This window comes from Stenella coeruleoalba, assembly GCF_951394435.1.
Source record: "Stenella coeruleoalba genome assembly, chromosome: 8".
In the NCBI taxonomy this organism is placed as follows: domain Eukaryota; kingdom Metazoa; phylum Chordata; class Mammalia; order Artiodactyla; family Delphinidae; genus Stenella; species Stenella coeruleoalba.
In genome coordinates this window covers 33,164,329-33,187,310 of record NC_137154.1, presented here as the reverse complement: position 1 = coordinate 33,187,310, position 22,982 = coordinate 33,164,329, and the positions used below count along the sequence as shown (strand labels likewise).

Sequence of the window (22,982 nt, the reverse complement as noted above, 5' to 3'; positions counted from 1 at the left end):
TGGACGCCTGTACTCAAGCAGCCATATTTAATGAGCTATCTCTGAGGAGCCTCATCTGGACCTCAGGTCTCACTTAAAGAGAAGTTTCTGGGCCTTGGAAGGGACTGAGTGTTTATTGTACATGAGAAGAACATGAATCATTGTGGACCAGAAGGCAGACTAATAGCCAGCTCCAGGATGGTTCCAGACGACCCCTGTCTCTGGTATTAACACACTTGTGCCATCCTCTCCCATATTGTGCTACAGTTATTCTGTGTAACCAGTAGCATATGACAGTGGTGTGATATATATCTTCTAATATTAGGTTATAAAAGAGACTCCAGCTTCTCTCTTGCTCTCTCTTTCTCTCTCTCCCTCTTTCTTCTCCCTCTTTATCCCTCCCTCTCTCTCAACACTGCCTCTGGGAAAATGAAGCTGCTATGTTTGGAACAGCTCTATGACGATGTTCACATTGTAGGTTACTAAAGCACCTAGCCAATAGCCAGTAAGGGACTGAGACCTGCCAAGAACCACGTACGTGAGCTTGGAAGGAGTCTCTCCAGCGCCAGTCAGGTACTGAGATGATTGTAGCCCTGGTCTACAGACACTGAGCCAAAACTACCCAAAAGAGCTGTTTCCAGATTCCGGACCCTCAGAAACTGTGTTAGAGAGAGAGGCTGTAAAAATTTTTCTCTAGCAAGGGGAGAACAACATATTTCAGTGGAGCTTTTGTTTTCCAGTAGAAGGAACTGGGTTTTACTGCTGTGAATTTGGGCTTAATAATTCTAAAGAGGGATTAGGAAAGCAGAGACCAGCTCTGGATTAAATAGTGTGAAGCAGCAGGGACTGTTGCTTGGGAGAAAGAAAGAATGACATGATACTGGGAACATCACTAGTGAGAAAACAGCAGTCACTCAGAAGAATATGTTTGTCATTTTAGTTATATCCTCTTAGAAACATTATTTTCTGTTTTCCCTTGCCCTGTCCAATTTGAAACCTTGTTGATATCCTGTTAGAAATGTCCCAGTCTGATTACCAGTAGAGCTGATTTTCATTCTCTTAATTTTAGCATTAGAAAAAAAAAATTGAAGCACAGAATGAATGAATAAATTACAAGTAAAAATAAAGAATTTACAGTGGTCATTTTAAATCTATATAGGACCAGGAATCAGTTTTCATAACTCTATAGGACATCAATCTTTCTAATATGAACATAAAAATAATTATGAAAAATCAGTCCATTTTTGTGTTGGTGTTGCTTATGATCAGCAAATAGGTGAATTCCCAGGACAAAGGCTTTGATTTTATTTTGTGGGATTATTTTGTATATTATCATTCTTATCAAATTCTAATTTAACATATTCTTAGTAATTGGGTTTGTGTATATGGGCACAGTAGTTTTCTTCTGTAGCAAAATAACCAATTTTCAGGGTTTTTTTCCCCCTTAATGATACCTACAGAAATGGTTATATTAAATAATTACCCAGAGTGTGAGAAATGTCTTGTGCTCTGCTGCATGGCAAAGATCCCCAGCTGAGTATTTCAGTCTTTTACTTCCCACAACATTAAACAAGCTTAGGGAAATGAGCCGAAGTGTGAGGAGAAGCTCCAGCTCGTTGGAGGTGTGCTCAACCTGAAACTCAAAGGACTTCTTGTAAATGTACTTATTTTTCATAGTTAACAGACAGCTTCCTTCACCCTGCCTCCCGTATACAGAGGCAGAGGGTGTGTTCATACACATCCTCAGACTAAAATAAAGATTAGAATGGTGCATTATCCAGAATCATTCATTTCAGTTTACAGATTAGATAAATACCTTCTGAGGTTAACTAAGCTCAGTCTGGGTCATGATTCTATCATGTGATGTTAATCAGTGTATAGTGTCCAGCCCTGCTTGACTCTATTTTACGATATGTTAATTATATCGTATAATATTCTCAAGCCCTGCAAGTGTACAAATCTCATATCTGGCCCCCTGGCATATATCTGTTTTCCTTAACTTTGTTCCCTTATTGGTATGTTCATCCCCTCATTTTTCTCATATAAATACACATAATTTTTAATGTTTTATACAGCTTTATTGAGGTAGAAGTGACAAAAATTGTTGAAGGTATACAGCATGATTTTTTTGATATATGTAAACATTGTGAAATAATTGTCACAATCAAGGTAAGTAAAGTATCTATCACGTCACTGAGTCATCTTAACTAGAATCTTTGGCACCAGTCTCTTCCTCAGGATGCTCCAGTTTTCTCAGTTCTGTTGCCAGAGTCACTTCCAAACCTCAGGTTGTATTTTGTTCTTATTAAATACAGTAATGAAGAATTTAGCTTGTAACATCAAAATATCAGTTCTAACATGTACCTTGAGTTATTAATTTTCTAAGCCTGTTTCCCTGTTGTTTTAATTGTGCTTAGTACAGTAATTGAAATCTTATGAGTTAACAATATTAACTATTATAAGTCTTAGCGTTAATGAACAGGTATCTGAACAACAGACCAAACAGCTGATTGTGGTGTTTTGAAAGCAAGGAATTCTCATTAAAAAAACTCCCTGGTAATTTATCCTTCAGTACCAGGAAAGTTGAATAAATGTATCAACTCCTAAGGCATCTTATAATGATATATTGATGAAAAACTGTCTTGCTTAATTTAAAAACATACACTTTTACCTTCTTGCCCAGATGCCTTTACTTCATACTACCCTTCCTGTGGAATACCCACATTTTGACCACTGTGAATCCATTTCATCTTTCTAAATTCAAAATAAATGCCACATCTCTCATGAAGCTGCCAAAAGTCTCTGCTTGGCTGCTCAAGGTAAAACCCAGCATTCATATTTGAGTATCCCTCCCTGTCACTCTCCCCACAAGCCCATCAGCAAGTCCTGTAGATATTTTACCTCCAAAATATATCTTCAACTATCTGAAGTCCATTTACTCCTTCCATCTCCATTACCACCCAGGTTCAATTCATGATCATCTTTCTCTTCTATACTAAAAGCATTCACTTTTGAGACTGCTATCTGACACATACCCCTAGTCCATTCTCTGTGCAACAACCGACCTGACTTTTTAAAAATCAAACCAAGTCATGTCTTTCTCTACCTCACTTCCATTTCACATATATTAATATCTCAACTTAGGATGACTGGTAAGGTCTTTTAAAAAATGGCTCAGCATGCCATCTCTCTGCCTTCATCTCTCTCTATTTTTTTTTCTATTGCTACAGTTAAATTATCCTCAGTCTCTTTTTATTCTAAAACAGATTTTTTTTCTCCCACAAGGATCCTTGAACTTCTCTTCCCTCTGCCTAGACTGCTCTTCCCTCGGGTGTGCACATCATTAAGTCTTTGTGATAATACACCTCCAGGGAGACCTTCCCCAACCACCTTTTTAAATGTAAGCTGCTCACTCCCTGCCTTTTGATATAATCACTTTCTGTCATATCACCTTGTCTCTATAAGAATTATCATTACTTAAAATTATCTTTTTTTGTTAGTATGTTTATATACCACAGAATGTAGCTGTATGTGAGGATTTTGGTTTAGTGATGTATTTCTAAAATCTAAAAGAGTTTCCTGGCACATAGGAGACAACAGAAAAATAGTTTTAAATAAATAACTCTCCCCCAAACAGACGTTATATTTCTTTGCTATGATTTCTGATAGCATTTTCTTTTCATCTACATGTTTTATGAAGCAGATCACACTTACTGTAAATGTAATATTTTGTGTATATGGTCTGTCAGGTCAACTAAAATCAAAGTGTCTTGAGGACACATTGAATGTAGCAAAGGTAGATTGAAAAGAAAGCATTAATTAAAATAATCTGGATACACATTATGTCCTCAATATTTAATAATTACAGAGAATTTTCTTTGCAACTTAATTTATGCATCTATAAAATAGCTTTAATAATAGTCTTTAAAATTGTTAAAATTAAATGAATACTATAACAAGTATCTGGCAAATTGACACTCAAATTATATATGCATGCTTTATTAATTAGTTTCTAATAATGTCTAATATCCTTTCTAGGATACATACATTACTCAAAAATTCATTTATTAAACATAAAACAAAAACTTTATTGTGCAGCTATTGTGTACCTGGAGTTGTACTAAGTGTTTTTCTTGGATTACCTTCCATTTTTCTAACAGCTCTGAAAGGGAAATAATATCCCCCTTTTATACATGAGAAAACTGACAAGGTATTAAACAACTTCCCCAGGTGACTTTGTTACTATTTAGAAGTTCAAAGATATGAACCCATATTTGTCTGTGCTTTTACACTTGACAATTCTGACTTCTATTTATTTGTTTATCTGTTCATTTGTTCATTTATATAGAAGAATTGAAAACATTTTTTAGATTGTGATCTGTATTAGGAAAACTATACATTCTAAATTGGAAAAATATAATTTTATTTATTTGTATTTTTAGGCTAGGTATGAGAAGAATTGGAATAAATATAAAATATAGATTTAAAAAATAACAAAGAGATTTTTTCTTACCTTTGATCATATTATCTTTATTTCATAAGTATTTCACTAATTACAAACTGTAGAAAATGGTAACAACGTTAATTCATCAGTTTTTAGCATTTTGTCTCATAAATTCAACTAGTGTCTGGGGATAACATGATATGATTTTAATAATAATTATTAAGAATGTTTTGTATTTTGTGTTTTTTAAAGGAAAGGGATTAGAAATCTTTACAATAGAGGTTCCTAGAATAGGATACTTCCTCTGCTGGAACACAACCCTCATTGTGTATCTTTTAAGAGGAAGGACTAACTATTGAATTTACTTCAGAATAAAAAAAACCTTCCAATATCTCAGTGACACAAATATGTAAATTTCATTCTTTTTCTATAAAACACTAATGAATCCCAGAGTGCTGTGGAATTGATGTAGAATTTAACAAACTGATCCTCTGAGTGACGTCTGTATTCACCGAAAAAATTCTACTTTGCTGCATTCTTGATACATTTGTTGGCTCATAAATTTACTAAATGCAATGTTCAGGGATTGATTATGCTTATTTAGCAGGGATATTCCTCTTTGCAGTCAATATCCTGTACATTTCTACATAACCAGACGACCTCAGCATCTGGAAACTCTTGCATAATTCAGTGTATAAATAAGATGGGAAAAATCATGAATGATTTACCACTATTAACTCCATTTGTGTGTGCTTTCAATAGCAAAATTGCTCAGTTTTTGACTTTGTGGATATTATTTGATTGTCAAGGAACTTCTGCATAGGAAACTTTTAAATTTTTTAAATTGAAGTTTTTTGTCAATCTGGTGTGCAACAAAATATAAGGATGAGATAGAAAGCTCCCTTGAACTTGCTCTTTATTTTCACACTAATCACTCTTTAGAATATCTCTGAACTCATCCACACTCTTTTTCTACCCTATAAATAATGACTTTGATAGCTAGTGTAACGTATTTTAACTTTCAAACCATCCAGTTTTGATCATCAAAGGCAACAATTTTAATAATTACAGTAGGATAGCAGGTATAATCCAGGATTGGTGTCTTCTGCAATCAGGGTTGCATGTCACTATAAGCATAAAAAAATGGGTATGGAATTCAAATTCAGACATGCATATGAATCTTACTTCTGTTCCTTGTTTGTTGTATGAATTTATGTAAGTTACTTTATTTCTTGTGTCTTAGATTCCATAGTCAAAAAATCCAAATAATAATCTAGTTGATAGTATAATTTCTGGTGATTACATTCAAACTGTTTCAAGTACAAAGAAGGGATTTAGTGATAGTTAATTTATTGCTATATTTATATTCTCAGGACTGAAAATAGCATCTGACACATGAATGATGATCAATCAAGATTGTTGAATGAATGAAAGATCAAAGTAATCAAATTAATAAAACCAATAACAAAGGAATGAACAGTTTAAATGTATACTAAATGAAATCATGGGTGCCACTTATAATCCTGCAGATAATAGATGGGTTAGCAAACTGACAAACCATGTGTCCTTATGAAATGTCTCTCAGACACAGAGAAATAGTGAAATAAGGAAAACAATCCCAAATTTAACACTATTAAGCAGAAAAGTAATCTAAATACTTTCCTGTAAACATTTAGATCCCCAGAATGGTTTTAATCATAATTTCTATGCATTTGTGTGAATCTTGTAAAAGAGATTAAGAAATTTGCTACTTTTGCTATCAAATTTTTTTTCCTTGCTCTGTTTTTTTTTCATTAATTTAAATTGTTTTTTAAAATTTTTATTGGGTCATAATTGATTTGCAATGTTGTTTTAGTTTCAGGTATATAGCAAAGTGAATCTGTCATACAAATACATATATCCACTCTTTTTTTAGATTCTTTTCCCATATAGGCCATTACAGAGGATGCTGCATTAATTATGATAGGCTGTTATGTCTCATTACACAAATAACCACAGAATAGCAAATGCAACCAGGATTTTTTTTCCATGTGTATAAAGGCCTCTGTGGCTCCAAGTGACTCTACAGAGCAACTGTCCTCATTAATGTAGCTTGTGACTCCCTCATCGCCACACAAGGGTTCATCTCTGATCTCTCTTTTATGAAACATTCTTTTCTGTTGCTTGCCTTCTTCCGATGACTTGATCATACTGGTCACTTTTCATAGCACATTATGGCAACTCTGGATACTCCACTGCCCTCCTCGTGGCTTATTTTTTTGTTTGCTTACTGATTTGTTTACTGATTTTGCTGGACTATTTTAGCAAAGTCTGTTTCCCAGGCATTGCGCAGCCTCTGAGGTTGGTCCTTAGAGAATGCAGCCTTTGGGCATGCACACAGACATCTGAGGTTTTAGCAGGAGGGCTCATTTTGTTTCCCTTCCCCTGATCCCTCTGTTGAGATGCCTGCCTCCATCAGTATTATACTCACTTGTTAGCTTCCCCTCATTGCCAGCTGATTGATTTACTGTTTTCTACCATGGTCTGGAGGGATAAAAAGTGTCCCACCTTCTGATCCCATTAAATCTGGCTGCTTTGCAGGGATGGTTTTGAAGCCAGTTTTTAAGGTGTTTTTTTGTTTTGTTTGTTTATACTAACTCTAGGTGAGTTCTTAGTTGTTTCCTTCCCCAGTTCTCCTGGTCAATTAGTTGGGTTTAACTTGTGACTCTCATAAAGCTACAAGCCTCTTCTTAATTGCTTACTGCCAAAATTTCCATCGTTTCTGAGAATGCCCTTAAATTCCTCATACTCTGTTGCAAATAAAGTCAGTTCCCTTGGGAAAGCTTTGAATCTCTCTGTTCTTATGGTTAGCCTCCTTCACCCTGCAAAATCTCGGCCACTGCTGTGGAGTTGGGGACAGAAAGAGTGGTCCTCTGTTTTGGATTGACACTAGTTTTACAAAACAGGGAGCTGGGCAGGAGCAGTAGTGTGTGGTTTTCTTGGCTTACTTCTCATGGTGGGGATCTCCACTCTACGAGCAAACTGGAGAAAGGGAAATTGGGGCCCCAGTATTTTCAGTTGAGTAGGGTAGAGCCTCTGCCTTACCAGTGGGGGCAGAGTGGAGGAAGAGGAGACCCAATTTTTTACTTTCACTTGCCTGGAATTTAACTTCTGAAAGGAGAGGGGAGGATGAGAAATGATGGCAGTATGTCCTTCCTGGGGAGATACCATAGCTCTTGACCAGTAGCTGGGAGAGGCCGGAGTTCCATCTTCTTGTCAATTCCTGGGTAAAGTGGAACTTAAATTACAGTGAGCCAGGGAAGAAGGAACATGTTGTGACTCAACTAGCATAATTCTCTGTTCTTAACTAGATTCACTGTTTTTCTTGAGTAAATGCTTCTTTATTTGCTTTATGCCCATAGGGTAATTTCCAGAGACTTTGTTGCATTGTTGTTATTGTCATTACTGTTTTTCAGCATTTACAGCTGCTTTGTTGGGATAAACGTTCATGGAGTGCCTCAAATTGCCATTCCATAGTTACACATCTATACTAGTATTTCTTATGTCTCACCAGTACACATTTCAATAACTTGAAATAAAAATATAAAATTATCAATACCTAGCCCAAACCTGCAGAAATTCTGATTTAATTTAAAGAATGATATTAAAGAGAAACAAAAATTAATGGTCATAAACCATACTTATTTATAGTATACCTTAATATACTATTAGATAGTATTGGTGTTCATTAATATTTCCTTTTTTCCCCAGTTACCGAAAACACAGAATGCTATTTTCCTTCCCTTTTTTTTTTTTTTTTTTTTTGCGGTACCCAGGCCTCTCACTGCTGTGGCCTCTCCCGTTGCGGAGCACAGGCTCCGGATGCGCAGGCTCAGCGGCCATGGCTCACGGGCCTAGCTGCTCCATGGCATGTGGGATCTTCCCAGACCGGGGCACGAACCCGTGTCCCCTGCATCGGCAGGCGGACTCTCAACCACTGCGCCACCAGGGAAGCCCTTTCCTTCCCTTTTAACGTTGGATAGATCTATGTGACAAGATACTGTGAAAGACAAGAGGTGACATGTATCATTTTGGGGATCAAATGCTTAAGCACTGGTCATCAATTTTCTATTCTCATTTTATTTACTTACCTTCTTGCTCTGATAAACCCTGAAACCTCATCTTAAGGTCTAGATGCCACAAGATTAATGCAGCCAAGAATTCTGAATCCCTGGTAGAGATCAGTAGCCCTGAAGAGATATCTGAGCCTACAGCAGAAAAATGAAATTTTGTTGTGTTGGTATCCTTATTTCTTGGGCAAAATCTAGTTTAACCTGACTGATACAATCATTATTAGCCTTTCTCCCCAAGTAACTTATAGACTGAATGGTATTTGAATGAAGATGCCAACAGCATTTTGGGGGGACTTAGTTGACAAGTTTATATTAAAATTTAGATGGATGAGCAAATAATTTCTCAAATAAGATTTAAAAAGTGCTAACAAAAATTATTGCTTATTGTATTTGACTACATTAAAGTTAAGTACATGTCCCCAAAATACATCTTAGAGCAACTTCAAGTCCAAGCTATAAACAGGAAGTATTTGATACACCTATCACTAACAAAGAATTAATGTCACAAACATATGAAGTGAAATTTTATTTTAAAAAGTGCTAAGAAAATAAAGCAGATATAAAAATTAACATTTAATTAAAAAGGAAACACAAAGTAAGATAGTCTCCCTAAAAACTAGGGAAATGAAAACTGAGACCATAATCAGATGCAATTTTTAAATAGCTCAATGAGATTAATTAAACTATCTGAAAAAAATGAGCGTTGGCTAGTTTGTGGTTCAACTCAGTATATTATACAGTTCTGCTGGTAGTGTAAGTTCATCATCCGCTTTGGAAAACAATTTGGCATTAATTTTTAAAGTTGAACATGCATGTATTCTAGAATTTAGCAGTTCAACTCCTAAGAAATCTGCACATAGATATTTTCAGGAATATTCATAGCAGAACTAATTTAATAGTAAAAAAAACTATCTAGGCACAATCCACATGTTAGCAAGAGAGAAAATGACCAAGTTGTGTTCTATGCGCACAATGAATGTTACAGCAATATGAAAGAATGAACTACATCAATCAACAGGGATGAAACTAGAGCATAATATTAAGTCAAAAAATGCAAGAACCTAGAGGTTATTTTTAATGGGATTACAACTTTAGGTTTTAAATTGGCAAATTTAAATAATTGTTTAGGGGTGTGTGTGTAAGAAAAAAACAGCGAAAGAGTGATTAAACACAAAATTCAAAATGGTGATTCTCTCTGAGGATTGGAGGAATTGGCATAAGGGAGGCATTACATATACAAGTGTAAATAATAAGCACTGTTCTAGTCCTTGGGTTGAGTGGTGAGTTCAGGAATAAATTAATAATAATGGACCAAAATTGGATTGATGACATTATCACGTCTTGAACCACGGGTTATTTTAAATTTCATACTATGCACCTGAGATCCAATTAAAAAGACTCCCCTGGTAATTTGAGTGTGTAGCCAAGGTAGAGAATTGCTGTACTAAATCAATCCTTGCTATTCATGGTATGTTCTGACAATTAGCAGAATAAGAATCTCCTGGGAACTGGTTGGAAATGCTGAATCCGAAGCTCCGTCTCAGACCTACTGAATTAGGATCTACATTTACCAAGATCCTCAGGTGATCCTTACGCATGGTAAATTTTGAGAAGTACTGCACCAGATTATCTCTAATATGTCTGCCAATATATATATATAAACATACTTGAAAAGAATTCCAAGCAAAAAATGAAGAGGTAAAGACTTCTAAAAGTTTGAATTGTTCTTGAAAAGAATGAATTTTTTTTTTTTGCGGTACTGGGCCTCTCACTGTTGTGGCCTCTCCCGGCTCTGGACGCGCAGGTTCAGCGGCCATGGCTCACGGGCCCAGCCGCTCCGTGGTACGTGGGATCTTCCTGGACCAGGGCACGAACCCGTGTCCCCTGCATCGGCTGTCGGACTCTCAACCACTGCGTCACCAGGGAAGCCTTAAGAATGAATTTTTGAAAAAAATTAAACTTCATATTATTTTAAGTGTCTTGGTATATAATAACTGCTTGAAATGAAAATTTTAAAATGATAAAAGGTTAAATTTTATTTTATGTTACCAACTCAAATAATGAATAAAGGAATTATTGATTAGGAAAGTAATGGTGCCTATGAGTAGAAAGACTTTATTTACCCTGAAGTACAGAAATTGTACCATGAAGTCATATTGGCTAACTTGTTCATTTACTTACTTAATGGAGAGAATGTGAAAACTTTAAAGTAGACACTTTAAATCAGTGAAACTTCAAGGGTATGATGACTTTAGTCTCTCTTGTACATTAGGATCTTTGCCTCAAAATCCAATATCCTTGTACTGTTTTTATGAACACAGTACAAGAATCTGTTGGTTTTCCATCCCTGTGAATATGTTGTTTATTTTAACACAAAAGAAATATTCAGAAATCTAAGAGACAAATAACTTCAATTAGCTTCCTCAGTTTTAAATAAGATTACTTCTTTACCTATTACTCACTTATCTCACTTTCCCTTTTCAAGAGCTTCAGGCAACTGCTTTCAAACACTAAAGCCAGGTAAAGGGAGTTAATTTTAAAATATTGTCAGCGATTTTCTATTTTCTCTTGTGTTGGACTGTGGTAAATATTCCAGGGAGCATCTGCATAAGGAAACTTTAATCATAATCACTGTAGTAAAAATAATAATATTGAGAAAGATAACGTTTTAAAAGACACATTGGGTTCATAAGATATTCTTTATAATAGAGAAAAACATAAATCAGTTGTAAAATGTTTCTAGAAAATTCAGGGAATATTGGGAATATACTGGTTTGAAGATACATCTCTGACCCCTCCACCTTTTTCAGTCCCAATCTGGAAAGCTACCACTTGAAGGAAGTCAAGCTGGTGGAGTAATCCGTGTATTTGAGGTAGAGGGTTCTCATCCGGTGACCGGAGCTGCAAGTCTAGATCAAGCCAGGAGGCGGCGTCCTTGAGGAAGCCTCAGAAAGTAGAACCTGTGAGGTCCTTTAGAGTCAGATTACACCTGCTTGCACCCAGAGTTTGTCCAAAGTGGTTGTGCTTAATTCTGCTTCTTTGCCATTTTCTCTGGGTGAGGCGGCAATGGGCTGCTGTCAGAGGTTGCTCTCCACCGTACATTTGAATCTAAACAGTTGCTTGCACTCCCAGAAACCTGAGGGCAAAGAAGCTCTATTCCATTTCTAAGAAGAAGGATAAAGGTTTAATCCTGCAATCCTTTTCTGATCATTCATTCATAAATCACAATAGAAATTGCTACTTTTTTTTAAAACTTGTTTTTTAAAGGCATTGTTTGGATTCTTAATTGAAGTGCTGATCAGTAACAATGGGCACCTATATATACATATGCCAGAAGACAGTGAGTGAGTAAATAAGTGATGCTATAGTTTTCCAAAATCTTTAAAAAAAATTTTCAGAGCTCTTCTAAGAAAAGTGTAGTGAATACCCATGTGTCTACCACTAAGTTCAACACTTGCTATAATTTTGTTATTTTTTCTTCATCTGCTTATGAATGCCTTATGTCATCCACTGCCTGCTGGTTTGCCATAGCATGAGAAACGTTAATGGCCTGATTTGTTCTGGGGTTGAAAGAACACTGAATCACTTAAAATCAGGGATAGGCAAAAGTGAAAGAAAACAATGAACACCAAAATATTGATGTAAAAGACTCAGACTCTGATGATGGAAACTGATATAGACCAGGTGGTTTCCTTGAAAGAGAACTGATGGAAGAGTTAAAAGAAAACCAGAAATTGAGACTCTCATTGAGATACCACTAGAGCACACACACACAGGCACACATGCAAAAATGTCTGGGACAACAGAATAATACAAAATACAATTTTTAAATGTAAAAGTTAATAAACAAGATTTCTGTTTCCAGCTACAATGTGATAATAAACATGAGGTTTACCCTACTAGAAAAGCAGTTATCCTCCAGGTTTCCTAAACATTTTTTTAATACTCTAGGGGCTTCCCTGGTGGTGCAGTGGTTGAGAGTCTGCCTGCCAATGCAGGGGATACGGGTTTGTGCCCCGGTCCGGGAAGATCCCACATGCCGCGGAGCGGCTGGGCCCGTGAGCCATGGCCGCTGAGCCTGCGCGTCCGGAGCCTGTGGTCCGCAACGGGAGAGGCCACAACAGTGAGAGGCCCGCGTACTGAAAAAAAAAAAAAAAAAAGCCTATAAAGAAAGAAAAAATTGAGCAGAAAAATGAGAATACAAAAGTGATTCTCTTGAAAATTTCTAGTCTACATAAACTTGTTTCATCCACTCTTCTGCTCTTCACATAGTGGTTAGTTCCTCTGTGGGGGAAATGAATGAATATAGTCAAAGGTTACAAACTCCTTTTTTAGTATGTATGTGTTATTAGGGTGTAATGTACAACAAGATGACTATAGTTAATAATACTGTGTTGTATATTGGAGAGTAGCTAAGGGAATAGATCTTAAAAGTTTTCACTACAAAAGATTTGTAATTATGTGAAGTGATTAATGTGTCAACTAAGCTTATGGTGGTAATCATTTCACAGTATATACATATACCAAATCCCTACATAGTATACCTTAAAATTATACAATGTCATACTTCAATTATATCTCAATAAAGCTGGAAAAATAGGCAAGTGGCATAGCAAGTCTAATAAAAAAGAAAAAAAAATATGTAGACTTACTTGAGACTAAGTTCTTGATTTATTCTTTGATCCATTGCAACATTTGAAATTTGGACAAGGACTACTTTTATTGGGAAAGCCAAGAAAATATTAGTCTATTATTTAACATATTAATTTTGTGATAATTTTGTTTACCTGATAATATGACTGCCATTTCGTGCACTAGTGCATTAAGTGCTATTATTAAGACGATTGGCTTTAACAAAACCTATAATACTAATAATGATGACCAAGTATTTTAGAAGATTGAATTAAAATCTTCAAAAGATATTACTATTTACTATTCCGCCAAGATGTTCTAAAGTGTTGTGTCTTTTTAAATAATTCTAAAGAATTACACAACAGGACTCATGTAAAACTACACAGTAGTCAGAAATACAAAATCAGTTATATTGAAGTGTGTCATGTAATGAGCAACTTCGTTCTTTTACTGAGGATGATTTTCAACTGTTATCACAAATAATCATTTAGTTTTCTATTTATGCTCAGCAATGAATAAGACAGAGAATGTTAATGCAACAATTTAACTTTTGTTACAATGGGTTTTTGCTTCAAACTCATGGGTTTCTGAAGCAAAGTTTTCTCTTTATTCATGAAGCGACACACACATGAATACAACTTGTATTACTCCAAGAGGTAAACTTTGCTTCCCACGAATATATCTGTGATAATCAAATTAAAAAAGGATTACATCTGTGGTAGCAACAAATTTCTGAACACCAGATTTTCTCTCAGAAAAGTTAAATCCAGAGAAATGTGTGGATGTTTGTTGCTGCTTGTAATGGAAGCTAAATTGATTTCCATTGCTTGGTAAACCAGTTTAACAGCTAACTGAATCTAGTTTTATTTCACTTTTCTCTTACTTTTCTTTGAATTATAAAGGAAATGGAAATAAACAGCAGGAGTAACATGTGATATCACAAAATATACAACAGCTCAATGTCAACAAACCTGGTAAATAAAGTTAGTGCTGTTCTCATTAAATTTTTAATTTAGGGGATAAATCGTGAACCAACTGATATACCAAGGGAAAGTTAGAAAACATTTAGTCCAACTTAATGATTTTAAACATAAGGACCCAGAGAAACGAAGCAATTTCACTATCATTTAATACTTTTGCACCTTAAAATGTTAACCATTTGTCTTGCATTGCCAATATTTTTGGATATTTGTTAATCATACAATTATTACAATTATCATGTTCTTGAAATCTATTTTGGAAACTACTGAGGTTAGTCTTAATTATATAATTTTCACAGGTGTGTCAGCATTTCCGTAACGGAATGAGATCTTGAAACCTTGTAATATTGTTCTTCATGAGAATAAAGTTCTCAATTATTGCTTTTACTTCCAATGAGAACCAACCTATGGGGTCTGAAGGAAGGTGAACATGATGTACCATGATATTCAACTGAAAGAGAAAGTACAGATATTGACAATAGCGTATGTAAATCTTTCTCAGCTTGTGAGGTTACATGACCTAGTGGAAACTTATCTGTAAGGGTCTCAGAAGGCTAAGATCAATCCCAAGAGTGCCATTAATTTTCTGGTATCCCTGTGGTTTGTGACTCCATGAGCTTCAGTAAGAATATCTGTAAAAGGAAGTGAAAGGGTTCATTAGATGCTTAAAATATATATGTCCTTTTCTAAATTCCTTTTTGTGATCCGAGGAATAGGGCACCAGGCTGTCTCTTGACATTCTCAATGTGACAAGCTTTAGTCATGTCTTTAACAGAGTGCAATTTCTCTACATTGTCATTTTGCATATTTAAAACCGAATTTTTTGTAATTCTCCTGTGTATAATTTCAGTAATTTAGAGATGAGGATCATGTGTGAGATACCAATTTTTCCTTCCGTTAAATTTAGGCTCACTGAAATAACTTTAAATTAGAGAAAATGGTTTTAATATGGCAAGTTATCAAATCATCATTTACAGATGTGGCCTCATTTTACAGGGATTTATTTGTGTGATGAATCTTTGACTCGTTAATAGAACAATACACTGGCAATTAAGCATTGGGATTTGTTGGCCTAGTTATATATTGTTCAATTCTTGCATTTCTCACATCTGTCAGATCTGAACTTTTAGTTAGTATTAGTTCATTTTTAACAGAATTCTAACTGCTGCAATTTGTGTTCTAGAGATAAGTACTTCAGTGCCCTCAAGAGAAGCAGAGGCATATAATGTCAATGTGTTTATCTCCATACTGTTCAGCTTTTCTTTAATTAAGTAGCTAAAAGAAGTCTCAATAGACTCTATATAAAATGCTCACGTTTGCTGATATTTCCCTTGTGTGAATTAAACTTGATCAGCAAATCTAGGGGAAAATTTTAGTTCATCATTTGGACAGTTTTGCCTTATATAACTATTTTGATTCAATAAAGGCCACAAAAATGTTCAACTTTAGTGACATTCATTGCATCGTATAAATAAACTAAATCACCTATTTGCATGAGATAACACTTTACTAGAAACTCATTAAACTTTTCATAACATGAAGACAATGGCTTGATCATTTTAATGACAATATTAGCTCAGTTCCTTGACAAAATTATGGGCTTAATATCCTGGAATATTTAATTTTGTTTACTTACAACATATTTAAGACTCATTTTGTATAGCTTTAATTATACACAGTGTTATCTAAAAGTAAAAGATATCTAAAGTATAACCACACAAGAATGTATAGAGTATATAGACTGTATAATCTCTGAAACAAACATTTTGAGAAAAAAAAAAAAACTTTGAAATAATTTTCCTTCAGTGGTTAATAACCTTTAGTAAGTTCTCATGACCAAATAAGCCAGCATAGACTTCTGTACATATTTGGAGTTAATGTGGTCACAGGAGCATCTCACTACCCTCAATATTTTTTTCCCTAGATCCTGAAAGTACACACGTAACAGCTTCTGGGCTCAAAACAAATGACTAAATTAAGTTTGATGTCCTTTCACTTTTTGGGAGGACAATCTATTCTGCTATCAACCTCTTTTCCTTCACTCTAACACATTATTATCTACTGCCGCAGTCTCAGGACCCAGCATGATGCTGAAACAGAAATTTGTAATTTGAGAAATAGCAATAGCTATCTTGCATCTCTGAAGTTTATTTTTGTAGCATTTTGTGTTTAAAGTGCTTTCATTTACATTTTAATTCCTTCATTTCAAATAAGTAAGGCTTTTGAGTAGGCACAAAAATTCCTTTCTCCTTTTATTTGTACATTTAAAATTTTATAGACTCTCCTTTTTATTATTACTGAAATGAGTTAATTTTCATCATCATTTAACAATACCATTTTCTTGTCTTTGGGTAGGACCCAAATATGTGAGAATAAGTTGGCTTTGAAAAGTCTATTAATAGACTTAAATGATTTTAATTATATAAATATGTAGAAACACTAAATATATTTCCCTGAGGCTGACCAAATTTTATTCAAAACTTTACAAAAGTGAAAAATTAAAAAAGATAGTTTATTCAACATTTAACTTTTTCTTGCTATATTTTCATGAAGAAGCATCAATCCACTGTTAGAAAACATATTTCAACTGTATATTTTAAAAATTTACATTCCTTTAGTTTTCCATAAATGATCTATCTTGGAATATGTCAAATGCTAAGTTCTCAAAATTACCACCAAAATAATCTGTTGGTAAGTAAAACTCAATGCATCACTTATAGCGTAAATGGGGTCAATTATTTAACAGAGTCTTAGTAGCATCTCAGAATGAGATGAGAGCAAGTTTGGGATATTTATGAAGCTTTTGTTAGGGGTCATGTTTAAGGCAGGTCTTTCATGCAGGGGCATGATTAGGATTTGTAAGCCTCCTGATTTAATAATTTTGAATTGGTAGACTCAGTGTGGTGAGACTTTCAAGGTGAGATTTTCCAGCAACTCTGAGAGATTGTTATTTGCTGCTATCTATTGAAAAGTAAAGTTGTCTGATGTTTGTTTAAATAGTTTTGCTAAAATTTCCTAAAAGAATAATAATTTCCATTGTTGCTCTTACCAGACAAAGGGCAAGATTTTTTTTAGAATAGTAAAGTTGTGTTAATGTACATAGCAAACTATATAAGGGTAGATGATTTAGGTTCTAAGTGTCTCCCTGCTTCCAATGCCCCTTCCCATCAATTCTACCCCCAATTCCTCCCATGATCATTCTTCATCTTGATCTAAAGAATAGACCATTAACAGCTGAGAATGTGATCAATCCAGATCTTCACAGATATTTATTGTGTGATATTCACGTATGTACATTTTCCAGGGGTAGTCGTAAGATCCCAGGTTTTTTCGTTCTGTTTGTTTGAAGGTCGTTTGTTGGATCACATGATGGTACAGCAGTAATTTCACAACAAAATTTAAGATTCTTGAGATAACACATCTGAACATTGCAATGTGGACAAATAATACAAGGAAGATTATAATTGGAGTCTGTAGTACATTTCCAAATCAAGAGCCAAGAGTACCCAGATTAAGCTACATAACAAGATCTCATGCTCAGTCTAAAGCATCTACAGAACCAGATGTGGGTGATTAGCCCAACTTTCTAATTTTATTGTTTGTTTATTTCTCAGATGTTTTTAGTAATATTTGAGAATAGTAATACTCAAGAAAGGAGTTCATGGATGTAGCCACAGCTTTCTTAAGACTCTTTCCCTAAAATATCACATGATCCCCTCAACAGCACATGTGCCTGTCCAATTTGTGATCCTATCAGGCAAAAAGATCTATAGTATTGGGGGCATTCTCTAGCTCTTTATGCTATTCTCTAAGCCATTGCATGTCTTCCTATTTCCTTGGCTTGTTGTAAAGCATCAAATAGAAGAGACTTGAGGAGAGAAGACCCCGGTTCAGAATTCTTCATGAGTAGTTAGGCTCCTGGTTCCCAACTGAGGCTCAGTTTTTCTCCTTCTTGAATTAATTTATCCAGTGATTTCTTTCATCCAAGAGGGAAAACTGATATGTCAAAAAGGACACTGCGTGAAGTCAGTTTACCAAGGTAGCAAATCCTTGTATAACTTCCAGGTAGTAGCAATTACGCTTTAGAGCCACAAATCCAATACTAGTCATTGGGCATCACCCACCGATCGGGTTTCAGCCAAAATATCCCTAAGGACTGTCACATAGTATGGTAAAATTTTCGTGCTCCTGATCCTTGAGATCTTCAATTTTGGCTCAATTTATAAAGGTATCAAGAAGTCAACATCTAAATTATCTAATATCCTCATGAATGGGGGGAGATCCTTAGAAATGCCAAGGAAAAAACAGCAGAAGAGTGTTTAAAGGAAAAAAATAAAAACAGCAGAAAAGCATTTAATCTAGTAATTTCATCTGCTCTGAACATCCCTCTCTATTAAATTAGTGGATGTGATGTCACAAAATACAAAGGAATGTTCCTCAGTTAAGGTTAGAGGGTGACAGTTAGGGACTGGGACACAGGTATTGTCTGAGTATAATTAGATCTCCTGGCCACCTGAGTAGTGACTTCAAGAGAGCAGTTTAAGGGTAAAATAGGAAATTAGATGCTCATTCTCTTGCAAAGCTATTGTCCTTCAGAAAAGGTACTCAAATATAGTGCATAAGTATAATCTCAATACAGATACTGGCTTTTTAAATATGCATAAAATGTGGTGACCCTTTAGATTGTATAAATGTGAAAGATTCCTGATTTCTATTTTACTTTTTGGTTTATTCAAGCTAGTGCTGAACCCTTTCTAAAACATGACTCATCTTTCCTACATATATAAGAAGTTTGGTGGTAGCTATCACTGAACTTGCATCGATGATATTAAAAAAACTCTTCATTTTGGTTCTGTTTAAGCAAGATGCAGAAAATTGATACTTCAAAGACAATTAAGTAAACTACATTACAATCTTCTATAACACTTTAAAATAGCATTTACTCAAAAGCTTTAAGATATTCAATACTCTTATTAAATTGCAAAAACATATGAACTATATGCTGTAAGTAAATCCTTGTATTCACTGTTATTAGGGGTTATGTAGCTCATGATAGAAGTCTAGCTTGTTCAGTCTTTATGCAAATACCATTTTTCCAGAATACCGAACACTTTTACATTAAGCAAATTGCATTTTGGATATATTTTATACAATAAAAGGCATGATTCATGAGAATTATTTTACCAGCAGTAAGAAAAGTAAAAATACACCCGATGTGATAAGTAGCATATATTTTAGTATACATCAATAATATCAATAATACCAAATCTTCCAGTTTTATATTTAATCATTATAATGAAACAAATTTAACCATGTAAGTATGAGTCAGGCTCACAACGTAGCATATCTTTGAAAAGATTTGACTCTTTGTGAAGCTTAGGTTTGCTTCATGCTCTTTTTCTGACATTAAAACTCAGTAAATTTTAATTTCTTCTCTATTATTCTCAACAAGAAAGTAAACAGTGAAAAAATGAATGAAATTCATTTATATGCACATGAGATTTCTAAAATGTAGATAATGAATCAAATAATTAGATTAGCATATTTCTGAAAGTTATGTGAGAAATTTTGTTGATAAGAAAATGAATATTTAGGTGGAGATTTTTTAAATGGATTTCTCTAATGGCATAAAAAGGAAAGAACTTTTGTAGACACTGGGAATTTGTGATGAGGTGGATTTCTATTGGATTAACCATAGGGATGCAAATATAATCAAAAGTAATGAGACAAATATTATTTTGTAGTATAGCATGTTTAATATTCTGAGCTACCCATACTATAAATTAAGAAGATATTTTCAAAAACAATGTACATAAAGGGTCAAAATTAATACAAAATTGTTGATAGGATGGTGTTAAAATATACTCTATCAAAATTGATCTTTAGGGAAAATGATATCTATTTTCTTCTGTTTGTCAAAGGAAGAAACACTGTTTAACCTTTTTTTTTAACATCTTTGTTGGAGTATAATTGCCTTACAGTGGTGTGTTATAACCTTGATTTATGAAAAATTGATGAGGCATCCTTACATCCATCCTTTTGTCCCAGTTTTTTACCAGTTTTGTTAGTATGTGGAGGATTTGCAATAGACTATGCTATGTACTGAATTTTATCTTCCCCAAATTTATACGTTGAAACCTAATGCCCAATGTGATAACATTAGGAGATGGGGTCTTTGGGAGGTAATTAGGTTTAGATGAAGTCATGAGGTTGAGGTCCTCGTGATAACACTAGTGCCCTTATAAGACACCAGAGAGCATGCCCCCTCTCTGTGCCATGTGAGGAAACAGAGAGAAGGTGGCCACCTGCAAGCCAGAAAGAGAGCTCTTACCAGAACCCAACCATGCTGGCACCCCGATCTCAAATTTTCAGCTTCCAGAACTGTTAGGAAACCAGTTTCTCTTAAGCCACCCAGTGTACAGTGTTTTGTTATGGCAGTCCAAGAAGACTACCTGTGAGGAAAAAATGCATCCCATTCAGTTTTATGGTAAACAAAGGCACTTTCACTAAAGGGTTTCTCTATTTGAATAGAAAGAATATTTTCAAAAATCTAGAAGATACTGCAATGTCAGTTTCACCAAGATCATCAACGCTGGTTTATTGTAACCTGTTAGCTAATCTATCCTGCAGTAAGCCATAGTTTACTTTGTGGACAGATAATTTTGTTGTGTCCAATGAGTTTGTGAAACGCAGAAAATGCAAGAGGACTTCCTGCTGAGGTTTTCCAATTCATAATAATAATTATGATAATAATTTATTATTTTCAGGTGACTTGCTCTAAAATACATCATTCAATTCTCACAACAATCCGGGCTGGGAGGGGTAAGTACTATTTTTATCATTTCACAGATGTGGAAAGATAGAGCCTGGTGATTTCAGAGGCTACCTTTATCATATCGTAGTATTGTATACTGTGTTCCCTACTTATGTCTGTATTTTTATAGCTGACTTGATGCCACAGGTCTCTGTCTAATCATGCTTAATTATCACATTGTGTAATTATAGAGTCTTCATGGTATGTTTTAATATCCAAAAGGACTGCTCACCCAATGTAGTTTTTATTTTCAATATTTCTATAGATATTCTTGAATATTTATTTTTCATATTAATATTACTATCAGCCTGTCTAATATCATTAAAAGAACTTGCTTGTTTGCTTTTGAGGGGAAAATCGTATTAAATTTATAACCTGACTTAGGGGCAAATGACTTACTTATTATGTTGAATCTATCTGAAAACAAGAGATGCTGTTCCATTTGTTCAAGTCTAATTAGTATCTTTCATGAGTGTTTTATGCTTTTCTTCATAATAGATTTTTCACATTAGTTTTAAAGTTAATCCCTACATATTTCATCATCTTTGTGGTTATTGTACATGGCACTTTCTCTACCATTATACCATATAAATTGTTGTTAAGTTTATGAAAGCATTTGATTCCTGTATGCTAATTTAATACCCTGAAACCTTACTAAATTGTTTTTTTTTTTATTGATGCTTAATGCTTTCCAGATATACTACCTTAATATCTACAAATAAAGATTGCTTTGCTTTCTTTTTTCAATTTATTATATCTTCAATGATGTCTTTTGTTTCATTGCATTTGCTCTTTCATCTATTACAGTGTTAAATTATATAAAGGAGATGGTAACAAACCATATGCCTTGCTTATGGCTGTAGTGTTTCCCACTGAGTAAGATGCTACACATAGTTCAAAGGTGTACCTATCTATATTTGTATTAAAACTACGTTAACAAATTCCATTTTCTTACATGTTTTTGTCAGAGACAGGTGCTGAATTTTGCCAAAGGATTTTCTTCATGTGTAGAGATAATTATATGACTTTTATCCTCAGATCTATTAATAAAGTGATTTATATTATAGGTTTCTAATATGGACCATTTTCTGAAATAAATCCACATTGGCATTGTTATTTTTGATGTGGTTTTAGATTTTGATCGCTAAAATTTTAATTAACTTTTGTTTTTGATATCTTTAAGTGATAGTCTATAATATTTTGTAGTACATTTATTAGGTTTAGATTTCAGTGTTATATTTGCTTCCAAAAATGGAAGTTGTTCTTCATTTCCTATGCTCTGGAATAATTCCTGTAACCTTGAGACAATCTGGTCTTTGAAGATTTGGAAGCATTTGCTTTTAAGCCATTTGGCCATGGAGATTCCGTGGAAAGTCTTTTGATAACATTGTCTACTTTTACAGATATCAATTTGCTTAGACATTCTGCCCCTAGTGGTTTAAGTTTGATAGTGGATTTTAAAATTATATTTAACTAAGAGATTCTATTTCATCTAGGTTTTCATAAAGAATTGTAAAGTAGCCTCATGAATTTTAAAAGCCCTCCTGTGTCAATGGTAATTTATACTTATGATTTCTTATTTTGTATTTTTTTACTTTCTCCTTTTTCTTGATTAACTTAGCTAATGGTAGCTTCATTTTGTTGTATTTTCAGAACAGTGTTTTATTACTTAGGGATATACTTTTTGCATTTTTACCTAATTAATTTCTGTTTTCTGCTTTTCTCTTTATTTCTTTTCTTGTCTCTTTTGTATGCAATCAAATTATTGAATAATACAAAGAACTCTGCTATACACTTTATCAAATTCACAATTTTTTTTTTTTTTTATTTAAACTGTACGTGGGCCTCTCACTGTTGTGGCCTCTCCCACTGCGGAGCACAGGCTCCGGACACGCAGGTTCAGTGGCCATGGCTCACGGGCCCAGCCGCTCCGCGGCACGCGGGATCCTCCCAGACCGGGGCACGAACCCGTGTCCCCTGCAACGGCAGGCGGACTCTCAACCACTGCGCCACCAGGGAAG

At 34.6% G+C, this 22,982-nt stretch overlaps 1 long non-coding RNA gene across 1 annotated transcript in view; it reads left to right on the top strand.

Moving 5' to 3' along the window:
* LOC307190799 overlaps positions 1–21,668 on the top strand; it is a 380,676-nt gene extending 359,008 nt beyond the window's left edge. The window contains exon 6 of the long non-coding RNA XR_013829543.1: positions 20,915–21,668. This is a non-coding gene — a long non-coding RNA (uncharacterized lncRNA). The remainder of the gene's footprint in view (positions 1–20,914) is intronic.
* The last annotated feature ends 1,314 nt before the right edge of the window (positions 21,669–22,982 follow it).